Below are 24,691 nucleotides of genomic sequence, written 5' to 3'. Positions count from 1 at the left end.
CCCCACACCAGCAGCTCACATCCTCTCCTTCTCCAACATTAACCGTCTCTCAGAGTACCTCCCTTCACACTACATTCCGTTTAGATCTGGGAACCCCTCACTGATTGCCAGTCTATAGCATTACCTCACACACACACCTATACACCACACACCTTCCTCCTTTTTTTACATCCTAAGGTCCACACACAACCTAATGTTCCCATTTGTTTTTCAACTGCAATGGGAGATATCCACTCAACAGCCCTTTCTATTATGCCATCACATAGCTTTTTCAATTCATCCTTCACACTCTCCCTTAATGTCAATGGGCACAGGGTGTAGTTTGGATGCAATGGAGACACAGCCTTATTTCAGTACAATTCGATTTACCATTCTCTTCAATATTCTTACTTTTCCAGAAAATACATGGCAGTACGATTCTGTGAATTTTTCCACTACTTCCAATTGGACATGCAGTGCTTGATCCTTTGTGGTCGGATGTAACATCATATGCAAATATTTTTGCTCTTTCCATCCAAGTAGTGATGCACCTTTTATTGTTACATATACTTTCCAAGATGTTACTTTCCCGTTAAACTCAACATTTCCATGAAAATATCCCAATAGTTAAATGCGGCTCCTATTCTAGCCTCCAGTTTTGATGTCGGCAGGTATGAATCATTCTAATGTGCCTCTTAATTGTTCTTCAAACACTTTTTTTCAATTAGCATTACCTTTGCTCCTGAGTCAGCCATCATTCGTTATGTTTTACCATTAGTTTGGACATTTGCACCGGACTTTCACATTCTTCATCCTCTTCCTATCTTATCATATTCGCTATAACCACATCAGGTCTTGTTTCCTCTTTGTCTTCTGATAATGTACTCATACAGTCACCTATGAGTTGTATATTCTTCTTAGAATAGCCAAAGTTCGCTTGGACATTTTTCAATAATTTACAAAATGACCCCATGTCTTGCACATAGTGCATTTCGCTTTTCTATGCGGGCATACTGGCGCATAAGCTCAGATAAGATGAGACAAGACTTGCTGCCACAATGACAGCACAATCGTTCCATTGGTGGTTTGTTATCAGCCTCTTGTCTTTGTACTCCTCCTCTTTCCTTGCCACGTCGTGTTGCATTTCCTAATTTCGTATTCCCCGAAAGCTTCTTTACTCCACTTCTATTCTTAGAATTTCAGATGATGAGGATTTCTTTTCCACTTTGTTTAATTTAGCCACACGTAATAGAGTGTTGAATTATTTTTTGCTAATGTCAGTACTTCTTCTTGACTTGGGTCATCCTTGAGCCAAAGCTCTTCCCTGATATGGTTGTTATCACAGTGAATCATGAATTGGTCTCATAAGTGTTCATCCAAGGAGGCACCAAAATTACAAGTAATTGCTAGATGACGTAAAGCAGTGACATACACTTCAACTGTCTCACAGCTATCTTGTGAGCGAGTACCAAGTTATAACGCTCCAATATGGTACTGGTCTTTGGGTTGAAGCAAATATTTAGCTTCTCCAGCACTATTTCCAACTCGCTCATGTCACAAACAATGCATGCCTCCTCTCTAATGTCTGGCAAGGTATCATGCGACCTTCTAAAGCGAAGGCACTAACTGTGCTCGCTCAGTCAAGAAGTCAGCAGATGATTGCAGTCCCTACGACTTTTGTGGACTAATGCCAGTGGGCTCACACAATGCATTGGAGCCTGCATAGATAGATGTTGAAGAGGAAAAGTGATGCCCAAGCAGCATGTGCCCCGCTGCAGTGAGAGCAACCTGATTGGCACCTTTAAATGGCTATCACTCAGAAAGCACTCAATCAATTGCAAGATTCGAGGGATGGGAGCCACAAACAAGCCTCAACACTGTCTATAAGGGCTTAGTGGCTCCAATGATTGAAGATTGTGTGAAGATGAGAAGTAATCGGGCTGCCCCTGGATGTCATCCACCAAACAGGCCAGGGAAGATTAATTTTAGTGGACAGAGGTGAAACCTGATTGAAATATTGCTGAATAGACCATAGCAGAGTTAGGAGAACACAGATTTCTCGAGGATATTTGGAGTGGGCGATGAGCTTGGTGAGTGTCTTCAAGGCAAATTCTTTACTAGTGTTCTGAGGGTGGTTTAAATCAAGGTTATTCTCATAACTTGTTAATAATGATGAAGGCAGGTTCCGGGAACACAGTGGGATGGTTTTATCAGCTATCAAGAGATTTGTTGTTTGTTTTGTGGATCGTAGGCTTTAGATGCCTGAGAGACGTGGATAACTTGGGACTGTGGATGTGAAATTAATATGTTCTGTTTTTGTGAGGCAGGGTGTCAAGCACGGCACCACAGCCTTGATTATTGGTATAGAAAGTGGCTGAGCGGCTAGAGCCTGTGATTGCTTGGCATGAAAATGATATAAACCATACGTCTATGTGGCGGTGAAACAAGGCCCTGTTCGGAACAAAGGTAGGTCCCCTGCAGAGTTAATGAAATATCACACATGAGAGTAAATCTGAGTTTCGTTTTAGATGTGGCAGGGATGTCATACGGGTTGGTGGTTATGGGGCAGTTAATGCTTAGGCAAAGTGGTGCGACCCACCTGTAGCATGGGGAATATGTTGTGTGTTTAGGAAAGGGTGAGATGTAGTAGCAAGAGATATGGCTCTACTAATTAATGTTCAAGCTGATAGGGTGTACTGCTAGGAAGCATGCTATTCAAATGGAACTAACTAAATGTATCACATCACCAGTCTATGTCTATGGCCCTATAAAAAGTCAGTGAATCTGTATGTGTGCGCAACATTTTTCAGGATTGGGATACTCTGCCCGCTTCCCTGTCTGTTTCTCTACAGCTTTAAAGAAATGAACTTCCTCTGTTACCCAACGCTACTGAGAACAGTGTTTGGGTGTTGTTTGTGCTGACAGGACAATTTCATATAATGATGTGGGGACAGAATGAGAGTGGCCAAGTATCCCTCATATTCCGTCATCTGATACCCATGAGGGATTAGCATGCCGGGGGAGGGACAGGCTGTAGGTGCAAGGGACCCAATGCCAGCCCTTCATGCATATCTGTGTTGGGCTCATTCCTGATACCTACATATTGATTGAATTGGCCATCTAACCCCAAAAGTGGGGCCTATGCTTGGTCACTGAGACCATTTGGAGAGATAGGAATTAAATGGCCCTTCACATCCATTGCAATTTCAAGGGTGGAAATCAAAGAAAAAGATGGAACCACTCAGAGGTTTCATAAGGGTTTCCATCTGTGGTTGATTAATGGTATCAGGGGTCTGAGAATACCTCTGTTTACATTGGAATTACCTCTGTGGTTAATCCCCTAGCACACCCCTGCTGGCAGATTCAGTTTTGTGGATCATGCCACCCACAGAATAGGAGTTGTTTCCTGACATGCATATTCAAATGGGGCACAGAAGTCAGGAAAGACTTTGGTGAAGAGGGGCCAATGTGTTTTGTTTGTGGAGGATCTATAATCCTCTTGATTGTGAAGAAGGAAGCACGGGCATTACATAGTAAATTCCCAGATAGGGTACGACTACAGAAGTGGTATCATTGGGCTGTTGTGATTGTAAAAACAAATAAAAAAGATATCTTGTGGGTACTCCTTGGATGTTTCTATGTGCCAGCCTTTAGAGAACTGTATTGCTCAGAAGATAGCTTTCTTCTGTGTAATGATAGCTTTCAGGTATGAAGATACGTTTTTGGGGAGATATCTTTGGGACATTGGAATTCGGACCAATATACATATTATTCAGAGGTTTTGTCAATGTTCTCATGAAGGGCTATGCTGATGATGCAATATGATGGGGTTGAAAGAGTCACTAAAAATACCACAGCATTAAAATGTGACACTAGTGGAGAAAGGTATGTGTCCATCTGAAAAAGGCCATCTTTTCTTGCGGTAAGGTCCACTGGCCAAAGGAGGATAGGGCAGCCGCTGCTACCCTCCCCTGTTTAGAAGAGAATAGGCTTGCATACGTTGCTCTTTACTGGATAGGTTACAGGAGGATGGACATCAGGGCTATCTTCTTGTTGTGACAGGAGGATGGTTTCTAGTTCTCTCTTATGGGACTGGTAGGATGTGAGGAATTTGACCATCACCTGGGTTTTTTGAGATTTTAAAAGAAATTGAATGATGGTAGATGAACCTCTGGAAAATGTGTGGGGCTAATCCACACACAATTTCCTATGTTTACCGCACGGCATTCATATAGGCCGGTGCACTCTGGGTGGAAGCAGCCTACAGGCTTTGTCCCCTCTGTCATATTTAGTTGGGTTATGAGAGCCAAGTGTACATCAAAGCATCTCAGAAAGGGGAGGCCAAAACCTTCCTCCTGGCTAGCCTAATTAACTAACAACGTCCCTGTGAATCTGCCCTGGTCTTTTGTTTAAGCTCTGCTGCTGGTGGCAGCTTTGCATACTAATCAATGCTTAATACAAACAGCCCCACATGGGGCCTGGCTGCAGAGGTCAAGCAAAGGAGACAAGAAACCCCAAAACCCCTTTCATATGCACAGTGTCAACCTGAAGCCAGCTCCTGCCCTACAGTATCAATGACAGTGATCTGTCATGTCTGTGACTATGTGTTTACAGTAGGAAACCCCCACAGGCGAACCCTATTCAGAAGGTACGAGAATGTAGTTTGCAGGAGACAGAAAGTCTGTTCTTGCTGCAACTTAAAGGAAGACCTGCCACTTTAATCAGGAACCACAGAAAGCTCTATTAACTAGAGAGAACTTTTGATCCACTATAGGGATGTAACGGTATAACGGTATACCGTTAAAGATACCGTGAACCACTTCAATAATAACCGTCACATTGTTTATACCGTTATACCGTTCATACCGTAAAGTGTGCTTTTCAATCTGATTTGGAAAGGCTGCAGTAAGCAAGTGCTGCGCAGTCTTGGTCTTGCACTGTTGGATGTGCCGTCTGCCAAGAAGTTTCAGTTGGAGCAGTTTTTAATGCAATTCAATAAACCACACGTGCCTGACACAAAATCAATACGTTAGCAATAGGAAGAATAGATACAGTGCCAAGAAGGAAAAGGGTTTACTTTGGGTTGGCGGCTATGGGGTTTATATATTTATAATGGATAATGTTCTCTAAACATATGGCAATGGGGGATTTCCCTGGTTCTATCATTGAATTTACATATAATAAGTCATACTGCGAAATTCACTCATCTCTGTGGGTATTCCCTGCTGCCATACCAAAGGGTAACATGTCCGTGATTATTGAACACCTTTTGGCCCGCAAGTAAACTAAAGGCTGTAACGTAAAGAGAGTGGGTCTGTGTGTGTGTCTGTGTGTGTGTGTGTCTGTGTGTGTATATGCGCACAAGCGTATACTACCATCAGCCTCCATTGATCGGTGGCATGCAGGTTATCAAGATGGCAACATGTTCATCTTCACCAGTAGCCAGTGGGGGAGCATAAAGCCTAAATGACCACTTAAAAAAAGCTATTCAGTTTGCTTTGCCAGTTGCAGCAGGCCCCCCCCTCCTCCTCTCCACACGTGTGTTTGTGTTTGGTGGAAGCAAGGCATTTCAGTGGAAAGTATGTTGAAAAGCCCATTTCTGGCCCTGGGTGCCTGGTTTTGTTTGTGATGCTAAATCTGTCAATTTATGACCTTTTAGAAAATATTTGTTAAGATTATTTAACTCCACCTGCTATACCGCGATAACCATGATATACCGTCATTTGGCAAGAAGGTTATCGTACCGTCATAAAACTAATACCGTGACACCCCTAATCCACTACAGACAGGAAGAAGGGTAGGACTTAATATTATATGCTTTCACCCCTTTACCTTTTCTGTTGCAAAGCACTCTGGTTATAACCTCATGCATACAGGATATTGTTGGTGGGGACCCAGGATTGGTTCATTAAGGTAGGCTTAGCCTACACCCATCACTGGGGCCCATTTGGCTTTAAAAGAGGACTAAGCCCCTCTTTTGGGCAGATCATCTGAAGACTTTGCAAGGAGTAGCAAGAAGAACTTAGTATTGGACCGTGGCTGAAGGTACAGTCTGCATTAAATCTTCTGCCAGTGAAGGAAGGCCAAGACCTCCAAAAGGGAAGCAAGATCCCTCTCCTAAACATCTCCCAGGGACCAGAGGGAGATACTGAATCCAGAGGATTCTCCAGCAGCTCAAGACCAAGCACCCAGCCAGCATACAGTGTGCCATGCTAGGCTCTACAGCAAGCTTCCTAGGTGGGAAGTGCCAGAGAGCAGTGCTTTAAGTGGGCTGGGGCCTGCCGGGGCTGGGCCCCTGCAGTCTCCATAAAGTTGGGCTGAGCCGGGGCCCTGCCGGGGGCCCCCAGTCCCACCGCACGCAACATTGGCGGGATGCATTATCCCGTCGTGGCAGCAGCCGCGACGGGAGATGCGCCTGCCATGAAGTCAGGCTAGCTGACAGAAGTGGCAGCCAACTGCAGCGATGCTGTGCCTGGCTGCCACTTCCGTCAGTCATAGTAACTGCCTTTGGTGACTCCTCGCGCGAACCTGGGGATTCCTCGAGGTTTATAAAAGATGGCTTGAAAAGTACACAATTCAAGCCATCTTTTATAAAGCTTTGCCGACGGACAATTTTGTCCGTAGTCAAAGTTTTATAAAAGATGGCTTGAATTGTGTACTTTCAAAGCCATCTTTTATAAACCCGAAAACATGGCCTGAAAACTAGGCAAACCGTAAGGTACGCATGCAAATATATATACATGTTATATATCTGTGTGCGTACCTTACTATGGTTTGTGTACTTTGCAGGCCATCTTTTCTAAAAATAGAAATATGTAACATATATAACATATTTCTATGTTTAGAAAATATGGCCTGCAAAGTACACAAACCATAGTAAGGTACGCACACAGATATATAATATGTATATATATTTGTGTGCAGACCTTACGATTTGCGTGCTTTTAAGGCCACAACCCTCCCAGAAGCCACGCCCCCAAATGAGGGCCCCCTCTCGATTTCTTACCCCACTTAAAGCCCTGCCAGAGAGTCTCTGAACCAAACTAAGGACAAGGCAGCTGCCTGCAACACTCTCCTCAACTTTGGCCCGTCCGCCTTAAAGGATGACACAAGCCCAGTGGAGAAGGTAGGAGGAGTGCATCGACAAGCATCTACTAACATCCGCCTTAAAGGAAATTTTCGAGCCAATTGAGCCCCTTGGGCTGTAAACAACTGCACCGCTGACTGATGTTACGTGGCAGTCGCTAACGCCATCTGATACACCTCGACCAGTGCTTCTGACCTGCCGACCAGCACTGAGACAATGATTCCAGACCATGAGCCGCCGTGTCGTCAGCCTGCAGCCGTTTTCCAGCCTCACTCGCGAACGGCCTGACGCCGGATACCCGCAGCTGTCTCCCATCTTGAACTCTGTTGCAGAAGCTGCAAAATACCCTGAAACCGACTTGATACTTTCGAGCACCAAGAACTTCTCCAAGCACAAGGTACATTGTGGCTCTGTCCCCCTGGTCCTTCTTCAAAGGCCCCTACTGACATTTTACGACCCATTTCTCCCTTTGGGTTGAAACCAAGTATCCTTGAAGTATTGTGATTATTTACTTTACCGACTACCCTCCTCCCTCCTGTCAGAATGGTTGCACGTTTGAATAAAATGAATTGTATTTTATAGATGTGTTCTTAAAAGTTCTTTTCCTGCTAGGTAATCTTTCGCAGTAAGTGCAGATTTAATCATGATTCAAGTCATATTAAAGATGTATCAGGTCTAATAAATTACTTTGATACCCACTTTCAAATTGTATCCTTTGGATGTTCATTTCCGCAATCAATTGTTACTTTAAAACCCTAATCCAGAGCGTGGGGTTCCCTGTGTCTTTCAGAGAAACAAAGGGTCGGTGTGTATGACACTCAAACATGTTGTGTAGTAGATAGTGATTGGTGCATGTGTGATGCATGAGTGGATTGTGTGATATGTGGTATGTGGTGTGTCTGTGATGCACAATTATTTTCTGTGACTACTCCTGTCCGAATATGGGAGCGACGCGACCCATGGCATTTGGTGACAGGCCGCCTGACTGAATTTGTGCCTTTCAGTGAATGGGCGAGACATCATGTCATGGTTTGGGAATTCTGCGACCATGCTGAATAGCTGTATTGTGCGAGTGTGAGTGGGCTGCTGGTAGTATTTTTGTGTTTTGTTGGCTTGCCAATGGAGTGGAGCAGCACAGAGAAATGGCGAGAGGGCAGGGGGGCACTGTGTTGTATCCTAATCCTGTGGAGCAGCGCTCCTGGTATGATTGGTGTTATGCTTTTTTGCAGCTGTTTGCAATCATTTATGTGTTTACAAAGCATTTACATTGAATGCAAACCACTCATTATCAATTACACAGCATGAAATGTTATTGTTGTCTGATTTTCCTCTACATTTCCCTATTCAATTTGTAGGAGGAGTAGTCGTAGTAATAATAATAATAATTCTATATTAAATGGTAATAATATACAAAGTTCCTTTTGTTGCGCTTACGTAAACATTATTGTGGTTTGGAGCCACTTTAGGAAACAGATCCCACTATGAACTGTGCCATCCTTACCCGGATTTAAACCCATGAAATACATACTGCTTACACCAATGTGTATGTCCGGGCGTTATCCCAGGCTCAAGCATTGAGCTGTTATATGCATGTAGCCAGGGGTTAAAGTGGGGGACTAAAAAGGTACGACGTTCCCTTACTACTCGGGCAACTGGCCAGCGTTCCCTTACTTTATGCGACCCACAACACAGTTCCAGTACAGCAACTTTTTTATTTTTTATTTCATCGCCATTGGGGACTTAAACCTGGGCACTGCTGATATCAAGCCAGTGCAACATTGCACTGCGCTATCTCTCATGTGCTAGAAAGAGAATGGTTCATTTCAATAGGCTGCTTGGGATATAAAACCCATTCCCCAAGCAGCCAAAACGCCCAGCTTGATCGCGATATGCGTTTGAATGGCTGTAGGCTCAGACTTCTTTGCAGGCAATGGGAGGGGTGTGTCTGTGGCTGGCCATGTTCTTTAAGAGGTGTGAACAGAGGATGGTGAAGGAGAGGCTGCATGAAGGTGCATGCTGAGTGGGAAAATGACACACTAATGGATGTCATTTAAATGCATTTTCTTTCATTGTGTTTTCTTCAGTCTTACTAGAACTGTTGTAAAACACAATGTTGCAGGATGGAGTGGAGGAAAGGAAGGACCCAGGTATGGGGATTGAACAGGGGGAGGGGGTGACGGTGAGTATGAGGGAGTGGGCAGAAAAGGGGCAGGGCAAAGGGAACATAGTTCCACTACTTTTTTTGTACACTTCGACCACTGCATGTAAAGTTATATAAAACCATGTTCTAAACTTCTTTTCTGGTCCAATACGGAGCTGCATGTAGTGACGTGTGCAGGCTACTGTCTCTATATACCCAGCGTCTGAAGAAAACCCTGAACAAAAGCCACTTTATCCAGTCCCCTCCTTTGCTCTCTGTCAACATTTCATGGGGGTGAACCGCATGTCAATCCACATAAAGCAGAGGCGTTGCCTAGATATTAAAAATGACATTTTCTAATCAATGTCGACATTTTTCTTGCTCGCCTATTTTTTTTTGCCATTTGGGAATACATAATGCAAATTCTTTTATTTATTCATCAGTCCCCACATTGAAAAAAATCAGCTCAACTCTGACCACAGGTCATGTAAACATAGACTTGGAATGCAGACAGTAGCTTTCAGCCAGGCCAATTCACCCAGACTTCCTACCACCCAGATACATGGTGGGAAGGAGAGAGGGGCTTCCGACCCCCTAGGTGATTCTGAATGAGAAACAAACGACAGACCGCACTTCGAGAGAGCTGGGTTGAGGGGGAGGGGTGTGCATGCAGGACAGTGCACGATCGCGTAATGCATGCATTAGGAGCTATATATTAGAGGCAAGTGTAAACGCCATCTTAGTTATTGGTAGCTATTTTGAAACATAGACACAAGCACAGCGAAAGCGACAAACGGGTTTGTATGAGGCCTGCATCACTGGAACAGACATAACCCACACCACGAGTGAGCTTCAGGGAGTTACAAGCCTTTCATTGTCTCAGAGGATGTAGGCCTTCGTGCACCAGGAGAATGTGCTCTGCAAGGCCATGAGAAGGGGGCAGAGTGCCTCTTGGTAGTTACCATCCCACGATAGAGATAGCATGGCTCCTCAGCCCCAACACCCCCTGCATCAGAGCTACAGTCCTCCTATGCTTTGATCCCAAGACCCCCACATACCACGGTGCCAGCCAGGCCCAGACCACCAACCATAAAGCTTTAAGACCCCTGATAGATCGAAAAGATCAGAAAGCAAGGCTATCTTGCCTTCACATTTGCGTCACGTGATTTGCGCTGAAAGCTGCCAGGGAAGCATGTAATCATAGCCCAAAACGAGGGTGGAAGACCTTGGCAGGCTGCTGGTGCATCTGAGAATGAGTGAAGTATGCAAGATGGTATGACCTCGGCTCTCCCCTAGGCCCATATCTTTGTCTGCCAGGTGCACCTTTACAGTGACAGACTAGCGTGTTTTCAAAAGTAAATCATTGCTTATTAGGCCCTGTTCTTCTGTGGATGACGAGCCCAGCAGCACCCACGTGGACAGAGACGGACAAGAAGGCTGGGACTAATGACCTAGAATCCCCTAGGGAGTGGGCCGCTCATGTATAGGGTCTCGCCAACTAGACTTGTGGGTTTTCACTGTATGTAATGACGACGTAGATGAGCTTGCTGCACACCCCTAATAGGGCAGAATGTTCGGCAGCAGCAGACGTCTTTGCTGATGCACTCCTGTTCTGCAAACAGTGGGCCTCATTCAGACTTTGAAGGTAACCACGCCGCTATTTGCGGCATGACTGCCTCCAAAATCGTTCCGACTCCGGCCTGGTCAATGGAGTAATTACCGGCCCATTCTGAGGTCGGAGGGACTGGTAATTCCCCATTCACCAGGGCCATTCCCCATTCCCATTTGAGCCCCCAAAGGGCTCAATGGGAAGGGGGAAGGCGGCAATAACGGTACCGTAAATTACGGTACCGTTATTGACCCCGGTGTCCCTTTGCGGGTCGCGTCCTTAATGCCCGCCAAAAAGCAGGCGTTAAGGAAGGACCCGCAAAGGGAACTCGTAGTAGGGCGCAAAGGGATTACCGGCACTGGTGTCATTACCGGTGCCCGGTATCCCTTTGCGCCCTACTTGTAATGAGGCCAGTGTCTTGGGCCTTTTTCCGTAGCCTTTTTCCGTAGCGGCTGTATTTTTTCTGATGTGCATGTATTTTTTCTGATACTGCAGCAACCAGTCCCAGACACGTCATTCCCAGACGTGTGCAGGAGCCATTTTTATAGAATTCCTGTCTGCTCTTTGAAGCGGGGTATGGCTCCGGGGAAAGTGCAGGCCATTGTTGGGACCCCGTGACGGAGAAGTTCGGGTGAACATGCATATCAAGTTGGGGAAAGTGGTGTATGTGTGTGGAAAATGGGGATTGTGTGAATGACAGATTGGTGTTTTTGATTGTGTGGTAAAGGAGAATTTTTTATGTTGTAAGAGGAATAACGAAGGGAAATACAGGAGTGTAGGGGGCCCTCCTGAGTGAGGGGAGATGATGGTACCATTTGTTTTGTGATACATAGATAAACAAGTAGGGATTCTGCATAATAAGTGGGCTTGGATATAGTAGTATGTGTTGTTTTAGTTTGTTATTTTAGCCTGTTGTTTTAGTGTATTGTGATTTTTTTATTTGTAAGTAGTGGAGGCCTGAAGTGGGTAGTTTTTGGTATGATATGATATGGCATTTATAACGCGTCTATACACAAGTGTTTCAAGGCAGGACGATGCAAGGGAGGGGAACAAAGGGAGGACAGACAATGATCCTACTAGGCCAGGTGTGATTCAGAACGCGCAAGTGCAAGGGAGGGGCAGGGCCAGTGCAGTGCATGAGAAAGATGATAAAAATAATAAGTAACGGCCAACAAGTGGCAAGTGCAGTGGTAAGTGCATACATCTGGTCTCAAGGGCTGGTAGGGAGACTGTAGGGATACAGAAACAGTCCCCAAGTGCGGGGGTTGCCAGGTGGGCAGTGCAGGTGTGTGACGCTGGCGGGGGGTCCTGTGCCCGAGATCAGAGGGTGTCCAGGTCTCCAGTATGTATGGCATTTGAAGTATATTGAGTGAGTGTAGTGTGGTATTGAGTGTGCGTGAAGGGTAGGGAAGGAAACTTTGACTTGGGATTACTGGGAGTAGGGGATAGAAGACTGGTTTTGACATCGAGAACTACAGTGTGCGAAGCAGGCGAGAGTAAGCTTAGGAGGTCTTAAGAGGTCTGAGTGCGTTATTCGCTAAAATGGCAGGAGGGACTCCTTTAGAATACATGTATAGTGGACTACCATTGTATAGATACAAGATTGAAAAGTACCACAAGCAATGGGTGGTAGAGACACAAGGGGGATGCCCTGCTCCTGGCCAGAGCAGGGCACCCACAATAGGCGAGTGCCAGAACACATGAGCACATTTTTAGCAGCAAGGTATAAAGGCAAGCAGCTGAAGAAGAGGAAGGAGATTTTAGATATTTTGAAGATGATTGAGGACATGGAGGACCCCGACGAGAAAGGGATGCGAGATTCCCATTGAGAGACCACCTTAATAGAGGGGAGCGGAACGTCAACAGAACATAAGGGATAATATCCATGAGCTGCTCGTCCAGTAACGCAATACACTAACCTGACCTATGTGCCCACCGCAGCCTCTGCTCTGCCACCTTCATACATTTACACCCCAATTATTGACCCACCTCAAGACTGTAAGGGGCAGAAGGAATTAGAGGAGGCGCTGGAAGCGGCGCAAGTAGAGCTGGCACGATTGAGAACAACACAGAGTGTGGGAAGGGTGAAGGGGAGCAGACTAGATGAATGGAGGGTGTGAGACATTTTATTTAGGTTGGATAGTACGTCCATAAAGGATGTGCACATCGAGACGTCAGAGGGTGAGGGCTGGCCAGGAGGGAGCACGGGATATGGAAGAGTGAGGTCTGATGGAGAAACAGAGAGTTGATGGAGGATGAATGGGACAATAGATGAGGTTGAGGATGATGAAGAGGAGGGGCACCAGAGATAACACCACGATTGGAGAGCTTGTGGGGGCCGCGGTTGAGGAATAGATATGCAGTGTTTTAATTCACAGGAACTTGATTGCTTTTGTTTGATTCAATAGACTTACACATGAAGCCTGTTTTGTGCTTCATGTGTCAAGCTGTCTTAAATGAAACAAAAGAAACTCAGCACCTACGAAATGGCACTGTGCTATTTCGTAGGTGATGGAATCTTTTTTGTTTCATTCAACAGACTGTTTGAAACATCAAAGCCCGACACGTCAAGCAGTCTATTGAATAAAACAAACGAGATTCCAGCAGCTCTGAAATAGCACAGTGGCTTTGATACTGGCATGGCTCTGGGTTTGCATCCTCAGGCCGCACATTAAACAAATAAATAGTATTTTGTTGATGGTGGGGAAGGAATCTCGGCAGAGCCCTGGCTCCACCAGAGTTTTGGCAGACTGACAGGGCTCAGCTCCAGCTAGCTCTGGCCCACTTAAAGCCCTGCACAGAGTACAGACTAGAAGTAAACCAAAGACAATAATTCTAAAATCAGATGCCTTCATGTACATGACAAGGCGAGGGAGAAGATAGCGTGTGGGTTAAATGAGAAAGAGGTTAGCTAAACCATGCCAGTGAAAGTTGAGAGTCAGACCGTGAGTGCAGGTGGCATCTAATGGCAGAAGAGAAACAGAAGGTGACCAATAGGAGAATGAAAGCTCCAAGGCTGAATGACTACCTGGTGGTCAAGGATAGGAGGAAAAGAGGAAGGCCAGGAGGAGGAAGAGAGTAGGAGAATGCAAGAATGTGAATGCCAGCATCCATGATGTCAGGGAGAAGGGGCAAGAGGTTGAAAAAAGGAGGAAGGAAAGTTGGATTGGGAGGCTGTAAATGAGGGCACTGGTACAGATGGCTGGAAAGCACATGGCCTCGGTAGGATACAGTCGAGAGAATGCAAGCAAGTTACTAACATCATTCAGGCAAGGCAAGAAGAGTCATTTAAAAGGTGGAATGTAATCATGAACTCATAACTTTCATTGAGGAATTATAGTGTACAGTACTCATTTATAGAAGGCAGAAGTAGTTCTTTGTCAAAGAGTTGCAGATAGAAGTTGAATGGGGGCAGTGTTCAGGAAGGAGAGGCGTGGAGATCTAGTCCTAGGAACTGGGGACACAAATAAAGGGGACTAAGGGGCACTAGTAGAGGTTACAGTAGACAGCAGATTGCCAACAGGGGTGGACTGGCCTATAAGGGACTCTGGAGATTTCCTGGTAAGCCTCTGCACTCTGGGCCTATTTTCTTGTGGCATGTCCAAATGTTCTTATATGAAAAGGGTTGGGTTTTCTGAAAATGTGTAATATTCGGCCACTATGTTCCTCTTTTGGTTCCCAGTCCACCCCTGATTGCCAATCATCCATTGGACACAGAATATACTAGAGGAGTAGCTGTAAAATAAGGGGTGAGGGGGCATAAACCAAGGCCTGTAGGGGGGAAATGAAAAGAGACTGGGTAGAAGCACATTGAGCGCTTTGAAACACTTGTCTGTATATAGGTGCTTTATAAATAAACAATACCATACCACACAGGAGAGAGGGTATTCAGATTACCAGAAAGGAGACAGATTACATCTTGTGTTTAAAGGGCCAGCTAAAGTTGTTTTAGAAGCAGCGTGACCTGCATTGTTTTTAGGGTCTTGGGAAAGACCCCTGGAGATAGAGTGCGTGAGACGAAGACATCATAGTCAAAGGCACTCAAAGACACCGCTCGGCTGAGGGGCAGGTAGGGTATTCCTCAGGTCGCTTGACAGTGTCACACAGTGTCCATTTTACAGAGGGGATAAGAGGGAGAAACCATGGTGGCCAGGGTTAGATTCAAGAGGAGATGTGTTCATGGAGATGAATGAGCCTCTGGCAGGAACATCGAAGCAAATGTCTATTTATTTGGTTAAAAACATCAAGCCACTTTTCAATATTAGGGAATGGAACGGAGGGCAGTGAGTTTGAAGCATTCTTAATTATCTCAAAAAAGTTTCTTAAGTCTGTTATTTTTTGCTAAAGAAGTTTGGGGTTTGAAGTGTGAAGAGTTGGCAGTAATAATGTATGTTGGTGGTTCCTTCCGCCCCTTCTTAGAATCTGCAGGTTTTTTGGTGGTAACCGATTTTGATTCCATCATTTGGTTGTGGGCAGACATTTCCACTCTACTTTAAGATCTTCCTGAATCCAAGCATCTGATTATTTGAGTTGTCGTTTCACGGTAAAGCAGGTGCAAACTCATCTATGATGTCTGACATGGTTATTTGGTAGGATAATTCAACAATACCTATTGCTCCATTTTTTTCGGAATCAGGTGATATTTTCCCCACCAATAATATCGCCATATATATATATGGTCATGGGTTAAGGCCGTAGGCGATATTATTGGTGGGGATAATTTATAGGGTAAATGGGACTGGGGGTTGCGGGAGTGTCCCCCGCAGGTTGCATGGCTTAATATCGCCGCAAAAATATGGCGATATTTCTGCGGGGATATTAACACATGGAACCTTTTTTTCAAGGTGGCTAGGTGGGGTGTGAAGTGACGTTCAAGAATAAGTCCAGATGGTGTGAGTCTAGAATCCATATTTATTTAATTACAGATTCACAAAAGCACTGTGACCTTTTGAACGAGATGGCAAAGGGAAGAAGAAGGTATTCTAATCAGACAGATTTCATTTAGCTGGTGTTTCCAGCTAATGAGATCAGGAATTGATTCATTGTTGCGGGTAGGATTTGTGGGATCTATGTGAAAATGTTGAATGTATTTATTTTTTTACCCCATTTCCCCACTTACAAATGCGGGGGGGGACCCCTGCAGCCCCTCGCTTAGCTCTCCACCTTTTATATTAATTTATCCCACCCCCCCCCCACATATAATTGTATATGGTGAAATGGGGCTCTCAAAATTCAGTGTTCTGGGCTTCTCAGTTAAGGGTTGAGCTATTTTGTTATGATCCCGGATTTGAGCCGTTCTGAACGCGATCACGCTCCTCGATGACGTTTGGCAACCGAGTGGTAGTCCAAGTTGAGGTTGAAATGTCCTAAGCAAATATACTGCCTGCTTTCTTACTGACTGGTGACGCAGTCAGCGCATTGCTTCGCAAATCGTTTGTTATCCTTTGGAGGATTGGCAAGCATGTTAACCGTGAGAAAGGTTTAGAGGGATTGTTTTAGCTCAATCATTGAAGACTGAAAGGAGGCGAACGTGTGTGGGAAAGTCGAGAAAGTCTGCCTATAGATGAAGTCATTCATGAAGATCAGAGAAACTCCACCACCTGATTTGTATTCCCTGTTGACCTGAATAATGGGGAATCCCTGTGGAAGGAAGGAGTCTAGGGGGGGTCTGCGAGGATGGACCGATACAAGTTTTGGTATGGAAGAGGGAGCTGAGATTGCATTCTCTAATGCTGTCAGCGTATTCAATGTCATAGGTGGGTGCTCATCTGCAGTGCAGGTGGTTGAATCGCAGAGAGGTACTCGGCTATGGAGGAAGGTACATCTAAATGTATTTGTACAATAGGGTTGGGGCTGTTCAATTGGATGTGTCTGCTCTTCTGAACATCTGGGGTGCATCTGTAGTTAGGTATGATGGGAATACACTGAGAACGGGAGCTCGGTCAACTGTTACAAGTTGACTAATGGGCATGTGGTTCTGATAGCTGAGTTTGGGGCAAGGGAGAGTTACAAGATTGGGACACAGCATAGAAACCTCTCAGCTCTCATAATTGGGGCTATGCAGCTTGTTAGTTGAAGAGATATTTCTTCCAACAGTTTTATTGAAAGGTGGGTTATGTATATGTTGGTTAAAGAGGTGATGTGGTATGAATGGTCACCACACAGCTTTCGGTGTTGCGTGTGTTAATATTTCTGTTAATACATATACGAGTCAGCTGCTGCGCTGGTGTACTGACCCAACACCAAGGGTTGTGCCCGAGTAGATGAAAGAATTGTGATTATTTTTTATTATGAACGCAGCATAGGCACATCCAGTAAGTACTGTGTTACACATCCCACATCTTTTGAGTATGGGTGTGGCAGTGATAGCTGACGTCTGATGAGTTTCTTTTTCTTTTTGGTGTAGGTGAGATGGTTGAGTTGGAAAAGTGTTGACCTTGAACATGGAAATAATAAGGTGGATGGTTTGGACTTAGATTATGGTAATAACTCTGAAAACTGTAAAGGAGTTGTATTGATCCTAAAAGTGGGGTGGTCATTCTCTTACGACTAGAGAATCAAAGATGTACCAGGCCCTTCAAGGCGTGCATAAGTTCTTGTTGGGTGGTCATAAGGTCTTTGTAAGATCTGGTAAGAGCTTGTTTGGGAATCTTTCTCCTTGGAAGTCAGGCAAGAGTTTTTATTTGAACAGAGAATTGATTGTCTGTTGTGGTAATCATGTTGTTCCATTCAGGAATCAAAATGTAGGAAAACAATGTATTTAAGGTTGTCTCGTGTCCAGTTGGTGAATGGGGCGGGGGGGGTTATGGAAAGTTGGTGGGTACTCACACTGATTCCAAAGTGGTATAATCATGCTCCTTTCCCACAATACTTTTAGCGGTTGTTAATTATCTCGGGTGACTGGAAAGTAGCGGGAGGCTCCACTGTGCGGTCGGTGGTGTTCACGAGTGTGGCCCTATTTCTAGTTGTCTAGAGGTTTATAACCTTGTTCTGCGTGTCTTTTAAAGAGAACATCTTTTTCTATTAATCCTAATTGATATAAGGGAATCTGGGAGTGTGCTCGGCACGTGACAGAAGGGTTGACATGTTCTGGCATCTATTTCTGGTTCTGAGATTGTAGGTAACAGCTTTCCTTCCCCGGCTCTGGACTTGTGTACTGTCACCACTTTTGTTTAGTACAGCATCTCAGATACTTGTCTGTGTTGATCATTATATTGGTATGTGTAGTGGGTTTATTGTTGAGATAGGTAGAGCGCAAATTATTTCAGCATGAGGTAGGTTTTTTTTAATGGGTACGTGAGGTAAGAACTCCATATTCGTCTAGTTTATACCACAGATGTATTGAGTAGAAGTGTGGGGGCTTACAATTACTTGTCGAACTGTTTTCATTTTTCCCAGGATCTTGCGCCAGTTCTGTTCCATTATTGAAAAAAAAAGTACATTTACACTAGTAATATGATTGGCTGAAGTTAGGTTTTAGTTTGCTGTCATCTTGAGGTGGCACATCCAGATCTGTGAACCAACTCTGCAAATACCTGACAAAAGTACAAATGGAAGCCCCATATGGCATGTCCTGGTCCAGGGAAGGGTAAGGGCATGCCCCAGTTGGGGTGACATATGCCATTTCCAGCAAAGAAAATGGCAACATGTGGTCATGGGAGTGCAGGTCCAGCCTGAGAAAATAAATGAGTGTGGATAGTCGTCCGGGTGTCCCGCTGTAACCTGTGGAATGGCTGTAGGGCACGCCCCACTGGTAATGTCTGCAGTGCATAGCCAGAGACCACCCCTAGCATACACTGCAATGATGGCCACTGTGCCTGTGGCATGGGCAAAGGCCATGCTGCAAGCCTGCGGTGATTGCTAGTGTGGCTGGGGCACATCCCTTAAGCGTACTGATCCCTGGGGAAGGCCTGTGGCAAACAAGGGAGGGTCCCAATGAATGGGGCAGGAACATGTCTCTGGCTCAATGCCTGCAGGGCATGGCCTTACATAGCAACAGGCAGTAAAGACTCTATGTACCAGTGCCCAGGGACGTCATTTGGGGGTCTCCAGGGATCACAGGTGTGACCCCTGAGGTCTCCCCTGCTACCTCTGTGATCTCCCTTGCTACCCCTAAAAAAGAAGAAAAACAATTATTGTTTTTTTGTATTTAAGCTCTTGCGCTGTGGCCAGCACCATGTGGCTCTTCATTTCTGGAGTGGCTGGCTTTGTTGTTCAGAAAAACAGGGGGCTCCACTAATGTAACACTTTGAGCAGTGACCTTAAATGCGAAAAAATAAGATTAACAAATAATGTGTCTTTCTGAAATTCTATACAATAATTCCAAACTAATTAAAGATTTATTTCGGGTACACTTCAGGGGATGAGTGACTGATTTAGTCTGTTCTTAAACCCCTCAACTCAGATTTTCATCTTTCTGAGGTCAGTAAATGAGTACCAACACAGGTTGGGTGATTTTGTATGTATATTTGTTCTATATAAAGCGCTTAGCCGTAAGTGCTATATAATAACACATCATTATCATTTGGCTTTGGACCTCTGCTTGCATTCACAGTAATTTGGTAATTTGGGCCTATACACAATGATATTAACAATACATATGGTGATCCATTCTTGTATGAAATGTATGTCCCATTATAGTGATATGGTAACCATATTTTTCACAGTGTACTTAGGAACAATGCTATGTGATACCACTTCCTGTTTTGTCAAGGGATGAAAGGTCGTGTTTCATCACTTCCAGTGATGTAACTTTGGGGTGGGCTCAAATGACATCACATTGACATCACTTCCTGTGATGTCATCAGAGGTCAAACGTCGTATGATGTCACTTCCGTCTCCCCTGGCATTTTGAAGAAATGACGTCCCTGACAGTGCCTGCTGGTTATGAACACGTAATGATCAGGCATAATTTAAAAAACAGAGAAAAATATCACACAAACATGTCCTTATTACATTAATGGTAGCTTGTTATGAAAAATAACCTTTAGAATTCACAGGAAAAAAGCTTTACCTGTAGGAATTTTAGATTGAAATTCAAGATCTAAGAATCAGAACTCATCCCCAACACACAGCACTCACGATTTCACATGTGGCAACAAAGATTGCTTCACATGTCTCCCTTATTATTTGTTCCCAGTGGGTATTGGCTACAGGGCAGTAGCTCCCTTCATGCTTCAAGCACTTGTTCATACCCTCACAATACACACAGGTAAGGCATTTAGGTAGTGCAGGCATGGCCCTATGTTCTGGTTCCATAATTGTTTGCATGGCCTTTATCCAAGCCATAGATGAAGTACCCATCCCCCACGTAACCAGTGGTTTGTAAATTGCACACGGTCTGCAGACAAGCCCCAAAAACAGTGGGCCTCATTACGAGTATGGTGATAAGGCGCCAACAGTGCCAGTATCGCTACCGGCACCGTTGATACCGTACCACCATACTATGAGTTCTGCTCACAGGTACCCTTGCAGCCACCAGGTTTTACCGGGTGGCCGTACGGCACCCGAGAACAGAACTTGATGGTAGCAACGGTACTGTTAATAACGGTACTGTTGCTACCACCCTCCCCATTCCCATTTGAGCCATATTAGGTTCAAATGGGAATGGGGAATCATTTTACCAGCACCCAGAAAAGGGCAATTACCGGGTCCGGCAAGGCCGTAATGACCCGGTAATTGCCCTTTTCTGGGCACTAGATAAAAATCAATACCGGCGGCAGCCGTGCCTGTACTAAAGGCATGGCTACCGCCAGCCTCGTAATGAAAAAAGCACTCTTTGCACTGAGCTAAATTAGCCTAATTCACACAAAAAGCAGTGCTTTTTGTGCGAATTAGGTCCATTTAGCGCAGTGCAAATAGTACTTTTGTAGTGCAAAGTGACTTTGCAAGGCAAAAATATACCTTGAAGCGCTCTGTGAATTAGGCCCGGTTCAACGTGTTTGTTGGCAGTGCAAAGTCACTTTGCACCGCGCTAAACGTTCCATGAATTAGGCCCTTAATCTACCCTAACAACTAAACCCTCCTTAACCTTTACAATTATCCTAGCAGCACTACATTCTTGGCGACCTTTCAGCTGTAGTTTTAACTACTTTTTGCTTGCCAACTTTTTCACTGCAGAGGTATTTTCCCTGTTTACATTATTGTTGGCCACATCTTCACTGGATAAGTTTAGGTCATGCTTGTACAGCTTGTGTTCCCTCGTCCCAAACACATGATCTTCATCTTCCTTCATCTTTCCATCAGAAAATTCCCCAATCTATGTGATTTTTTCTTGATTGGAAGCCACCTAGTGGCCATCACTGGAAGTTCACCTCCAGTTCTGACCCACATCAGCAAGGCAAATGGCCCTCATTACGGGTGAGCCGGTCCGGTAAAACCGCTGGAAAAAATGCCAGTACTACCGGCTCCAGCATTTCTACCGGACCGGCTCACTCCAAGTCTGCCGGTGGGGGCAGAGAACTACAGGCAGGCCTGAACTGCCAGGAGTTCAGTCCCCTACCGGGCAGATAATTCACTGAATCACTGGCACTGTTAACAAAGGTGCCGGCGGTTTAGTAGTTCCCATTCCATGAACTTACCGCCATTGCTGTCACCCATGATATCAGGTGCCGGTAACGGTAAAGCGAGTTTGCCGTTAACCTGCTGGTAATACAGGCTAGCTACCGGCAAACTCATAATGAGGGCCATTGTGTTGTGATCATTTCCATAGAAGTTTTGGGGGCTCTACTTTCATTTTCAGGTGGCTGTTAATCAAATTCAGCAACCAATCATTCAGCAACTGGGACAGTGTTAACCAACCTGTCAGCAACTTGGGCAGTGTTAACCAATCAGTCGGCAACTGGCACAGTGTTAACCAATCAGTCAGCAACTGGAGCAGTGTAAACCAGTCAGTCACCAACTGGGACAGTATTAACCAAGCAGTCAGAGAGAGACGCTCTTCTTCTATGGGCCTCATTACACGGTAGGCGGTGGACCAAGGTGCTATTAGCACCTTGGTCCATGCCGGTAAATTACCGGCACCGCCTTGGCGGAAAGGGGAATTACCGTCCTACTCCAAGGTTGGTGGGGCGGTAATTCCCCCTTCCACCATTGCCCTTCCCCATTCCCATTTTTGTCCCATAGGGCATAATGGGAATGGGGAAGGTGCTAATTACGGTACCGCAAATTTGCGGTGCCGTAATTAGCACCAAGGTCCCTTTGCGGGTTGGGTTTTAACGCCTGCAAAAAGCAGGCGTTAAATTCCCCAACCCGCAAAGGGACCTCGTAGTACGGCGGTAAGGGTTAACGGTCACCGTTACCATTAACGGTCACCGTTACCATTAACGGTGACCGTTAACCCTTACCGCCGAACGTGTAATGAGGCCCTATGTCTTGCCTTATCACTGCATCCTCATCACGACTTCGGCGGTAACCCTTAAATCCGGCAGTAGCGCTATTACCGCCGGATTTAAGGGTCCGCCGAATCAGGGCTTCGGCGGATTTCGCCCCAGCTCTGAGCTGGGGGGAAATCAGCCGAAAATTTGCGCTATTACCGCCGGCGGGAAATCCGCCGGCGGTATTAGCACGAAGATTCCCCATTGAGCCCAATGGGGAATGGGGCCTTCCCGAATGGGCTCAGTGGGGAATGGGGACTTACATTACCGCTGAACTTGTGATCCGGCGCTATTAGCGCCGGGGAGTTCGGCGGTAGGGCTAATACCGCCCGCGCTAATAGCGTTACCGCCCAAGTCGTGATGAGGCCCATGTCTCCTTTCGCTCTGCACTGCTCCCAGCACACACAGACGCACCACAATAACCTACACAGCACACAGCCCCCTCGCAGTCACTGCTTTTGTTTACTGATTTCCACCCACGCAGCAAGACACACTAAACGCTGCGGCTATGCACATTTTCACTGTGAAACGCCCACCTGTTAGCTTCAAAGGTTCCGGCCCAATGTACGGAACAATGCCGGGGGCTTTTGAAGCCTTTAAAACGCCGCAATCGTCGTTCTGTGAGCTCAAAACAGACACGAGGGTTGTGCGAGTGATACAGCAGGAACGCCCTGGGCAATGTATCTGGACTGCAAATAAAACGATAGAGCCTAATGACCGAAGCCTCCTATCGCTATAGGTAGACTGAAACAGCTTCCTGTGTACAGAGCCGTCTGGCGAGGCCGGGCTCCGGACCAGTCGTTGGTTAATACGGAGCTGAGGCTCACCGTTCCCTGCACCTGCCTTGCCACAGCCACAGGGGTGGGGAGACGGCGCCATTTAGCTACGGCGCACTGTCCCTTCAGCACCAATGTCCCCGACCTGCCTTCAGCAGCATCTCGGGCAGATATAGGCAGGCGTAAACCCGCTTCAATGGCTTTCTAAGCCTCGTCCATCGTGGCCGATAACGGAACCGAGGCATATGGGATCATTCGCTCAGAACCCAGGCGGCTGGTCAAGCACCGTGGAAGCCAGGATTAGTACCCAGGCGGTCGTTTGACCCGCTCGACCATTTTATACCACCCTAAATGACGTGCCGACTAGTGTTAGCTGAGGGCGTGAGGGTGGCATAACTTTGGCCAGAGTTTGAATTTTGAACCACCAAACCTACCCTGTGCAAGCAGACGCCTTCGACCCACTTGCCAGCAAGCCTCCACCGAATAGGTTTGGAAGGGAGGCAGGCGCTTCTCCGTAGCAGCTTCCGAAGGGTGAAACTACCTCTCCCTGTACATACAACCCACCGCTTACCAGGTAAGTAAACAATGGTGGGCGGGTGCCCATCTAGGGTCACAGGGGACCCCGAGGGCTGGCTGTTGTTTTCCGCACGCATCCATGTGAAGACGGCACTACGCAGTTCGGAGTCCCCTTTAGCCCTGCTACCAGCTACTGTGAATGGAAATTGGAGCACACACAACCTCATGGTACGTCAGATTGCACGCCCTCGGCTCACGGCCCTGCACACGCCGTGGTGCAAGGTGCGCATGATGCATCACGCTGCTCACTTTTTTGTGTCTGTGGATGTACAGTGCGTCACAGCGCTTCGAAGCAGCACACGAGCGCTATATATCATTATCTACGTATACAAATACACGTCAATGAAAGCAATCTAACAAACTATGTATATGTAGACACACGCCTAGAACACATACACAAACATAACGTGATCTGCCTATCTAACACGCACACTCCTCCTTCCACACACGCGTAGGCATAGCAATGATCTGCACAGCGCGGTGGCCTTCCCTATGGACCTGGCAGCCAGGCGCCCCAGAAACTGGAAGATGAAGGGGTAAACAGTCCTTCGAAGGGGTGGCGCCCAGGAACGGCTCCGATTACGCACGACATAGCTCATTTATAAACCAAAACATTCTAAATGAACGGTTGATGGAGAGAAGGGGAGAGAAAGAAACCGCAGACGGAGCCACGCCTGCCACCCGCAGTCGATACAACGAGAACAGGGCGTTCTATTGCAGGAATCTAGCAGCCGCCATCCCCTCCTCGGTACTCACCCTGCCTTGATATCTGCGGGGCGCAGAATTGCTGTGGCGCGCTCAGAGCTCGCGGGGTGGTTATACAGGCGTCGCCTTCTCTGTATTCTCCGGCCTCATGGAATAAACAGGCAATGTACCAGGGCGGGAGGGCGAAGGGGAGGCGAGTGACGATGCAGCTGGGGGAGGGGCGTGGAGCGCTGTCTATGAGCACGGAGGGAACGCAGAAGACAGCAGGAGCCTCCTCAGGCAGTTTGCATGGCTGGCACTTCTCCACACCCGGCACGTGCTGTTGTTGGTACTTGGCACAATTGAATTTCAACAAGGTTTCTGAAATTAAGCTTTGCCCGAAGACCTAGGAAATTCCGCGGGTGTGGTAAGCGATGAGCATATTAGGTCAGAGTTAACCTGCCC

At 46.2% G+C, this 24,691-nt stretch overlaps 1 protein-coding gene across 1 annotated transcript in view; it reads right to left on the bottom strand.

The window, feature by feature from the left end:
• The window catches only part of PRNP (prion protein (Kanno blood group)), an 88,587-nt gene extending 64,129 nt beyond the window's left edge, over positions 1 to 24,458 (bottom strand). The window contains exon 1 of the mRNA XM_069618863.1: positions 24,299 to 24,458. The gene's annotated coding sequence lies outside the window, so the exon portion shown is untranslated. The remainder of the gene's footprint in view (positions 1 to 24,298) is intronic.
• Positions 24,459 to 24,691: the final 233 nt, after the last annotated feature.

Source organism: Ambystoma mexicanum, chromosome 10, assembly GCF_040938575.1.
Source record: "Ambystoma mexicanum isolate Mex_15411 chromosome 10, UKY_AmexF1_1, whole genome shotgun sequence".
In the NCBI taxonomy this organism is placed as follows: Eukaryota; Metazoa; Chordata; class Amphibia; order Caudata; family Ambystomatidae; genus Ambystoma; species Ambystoma mexicanum.
The sequence above is the reverse complement of the archived record's forward strand: the minus strand, read 5'-3'. Positions and strand labels throughout refer to the sequence as shown.